Source organism: Gossypium hirsutum, chromosome A03, assembly GCF_007990345.1.
Source record: "Gossypium hirsutum isolate 1008001.06 chromosome A03, Gossypium_hirsutum_v2.1, whole genome shotgun sequence".
Taxonomy (NCBI): Eukaryota; Viridiplantae; Streptophyta; class Magnoliopsida; order Malvales; family Malvaceae; genus Gossypium; species Gossypium hirsutum.
This window is the reverse complement of record NC_053426.1, coordinates 80413202-80415959: the sequence shown is the minus strand read 5'-3', so window position 1 is coordinate 80415959 and position 2758 is coordinate 80413202. Positions and strand designations below refer to the sequence as shown.

General features: G+C 37.8%; 1 non-coding gene across 1 annotated transcript; it reads left to right on the top strand.

Moving 5' to 3' along the window:
• The first annotated feature begins 369 nt into the window (after positions 1-369).
• Positions 370-476, top strand: LOC121225858 (small nucleolar RNA R71). The gene has a single exon (XR_005923766.1). It is a non-coding gene; the product is annotated as a small nucleolar RNA R71 (small nucleolar RNA).
• Positions 477-2758: the final 2282 nt, after the last annotated feature.

Below are 2758 nucleotides of genomic sequence, written 5' to 3'. Positions count from 1 at the left end.
TTGACTTGTTCCTCTTCAATTGTAGGATTGAAGGATTGGTATTCTGTATGTACACCTCCTCCGCTTGAGTCACACCTCATTACGGGATGTATCTGCGTAGAACCAAGTAAACTGTCAATCTTTTTATTGAGAAGTTCTACCTAATTAGAGAGCATGGTGACTGAATCGATGTTATAGACGCCGGCTATTTTCGTTGGCTTTGTCCTCATAACTTGCCACTGATAGTTGTTCAGTGACATCTCCTCTATGAATTCATAGGCATCTTCTGGTGTTTTATTGTTGATGCTTTCGCCAGCAGCTGCGTCAATCATTTATCTTGTTGAGGGATTCACACCATTGTAGAACGTTTGAACTTGCAGCCAAAGCGGTAACCCATGGTGAGGGCACCTTCTCAGTAAGTCCTTGTATCTCTCCCATGCATCGTAAAGTGTTTCTAAATCCATCTGCACAAAAGAAGAGATATCATTACGCAATTTAGCCGTTTTAGTCGGCAGAAAATATTTTAGTAAAAATTTCTCGGTCATTTGTTCCCAAGTAACCCTCGTGGTAACGAGTTCAACCACTTTTAGCTTTGTTTCTCAGTGAAAAGGGAAATAACCGAAGACGAATGGCATCATCAGAAATGCCATTGATTTTGAATGTATCACAAAATTCAAGAAAAATTTCCAAATGCGTGTTGGGATCCTCATCCTGCAAACCATCAAACTGAACAAACTGTTGTATCATCTGAATTGTGTTAGGTTTTAGTTCGAAATTATTCGCAGCAATAGCTGGTCTAACTATACTAGACTCAGTTCCTGTTAAAGAAGATTTAGCATAATCATACATAGTACGTGGAGCAGGATTTTGATTAGCTGCGGTTGCAGGAGGCAGCTAATCGCCTGGATTTTCGGCCATCTCTTCAATTAGGGTTTGAGTATTGTCTTCTCGCTCTTCTCCGTGTAGCATAAACTACGCCTTATTTATCTTTGATTTTTGCGAATTGTACGATCAATTTCTTCATCAAAGAGTGATGGTCTTGACGGGTTTCTTCTAGTCATAAACTATAAAAAACCTGCCAAGAGAGAGAAAAAGTAAATTATTAAATAATAAAATAAAATAAAATTGCAAGAAAAATAAATGGCTAAAGTAATAAAAATTCAGTGTTCCTAATATTTCAAGTTTCCCGGCAACGGCGCAAAAAACTTGATCGCGTGATTCGTAACAAGTAATAAATATTTATAATGAAGATCAAACCTAGACTAACTATTATCACAACGAAAAGGCAAGCGCACCTATCGAACAATAGTATAGTAATGGTAAGACCGGGATATCGTACCCAAGGGAACCAAAAGTACTAGTAATAACTATCTTCTTATTATCTAACCTAGAAATAAAAGGGTTTGTTTATTAAACTAATTATCTAAACCAATTAACTAATTTAATTAAGGCAAAGAGAAAATTTGGAAAAAGACTTGAAGAAAAGCAATTAATAAAGACGACACCCAAGGAGGAATCCACCTAGATTTCACTTGTTATCTGACTCTGAACCGGACGATTTATTCACTTGACTTGTTCCGTAAAGATCCCTAAGTTAAGTTATTATCCCTATTCAAGACTAATAACGTCTAATCCCTAGATTGAATAACCGAGACTTTTCCCCAGTTAACACTCTAGGGTTGCATTAACTCGATCTATGGATCCCCTTATTAGGTTTCACCCTAATCCGGCAAAATCTCGTAACCCTATTTCCAGGCGTTTGATCAACTCCGCTTAATTATGCTAGATCTACTCTTGGGAAGGGTCTATTGCTCCTCTGCATAAGCACATTAAATCATCAATTAATACCCGGAATATTAACTCAAGCATTAAGAACACATAATGAAGAACAAATCAAGTATTTATCATACAGTTTAGATAATAATAACAAGATCCATCATAGGTTTTATCCCCCTTAGGTATCTAAGGGGTTTAGTTCATAATAAAATAAGAGTACATCTCAAAAGTATAAAAATAACAAAACATGAAGAAAACTCTAAAACCCCTGAAGGAATTTAGAGAGAGATCTTCAGTCTTGGAGTAGCTCCGGCTTTTGAGATGGATCGTCTGGCTTCCTTCAAGTAATTCCCGGCGTGTGGTTCTGTATTCAAGAAAAGTTCTGGAAAGAGCGGCCTTCTTCTAGGTCACACTTAGGGTGTTTATATAAGCTTTAGATTGGCTTTCTTCCTCCCTAAGTACCTTTTCCGTGTAAAATACAACTATTTGAAAAAGGGACATGCCCGTGTGCCACGGCCGTGTGACGTGATTACCAGGCCGTGTTAGATCCATTAAATTGCACACGGCCGTGTGAGCTCAATGGCCAGGCTGTGTGAATTGTGAAAACCTTGGTCGACACCCCCGAAGGCCACGGGCGTGTGAGATGCCCGTGTGGCAAGGCTTAGGTCGTGCCATCTTCTCTATTTGGTTCGTTTTTATCCCTTTTTAGCTCTTTTTTGGCTCCTTTCGACTCTTGGTGCTTTCCTAAGTACAAAACATGAAATAACCGGATTAAGAGCACCAAAATCCACAAATCTAGTAATAATCATCCATAAACATGCTAAGTGTTTAGGGTGTAGATATGTATAATTTGGTGTTTATCAATGAGTACAACTAAACGACTCATGATCTGGAGTTCGCAACTGTGGTATTTTTAATTTAAAATCTAGAGGCATTATCTGTATGGTGAGAAGTGTTACATTTACATGGATCATAAATAGTCTTAAGTATATTATTTCAAAAA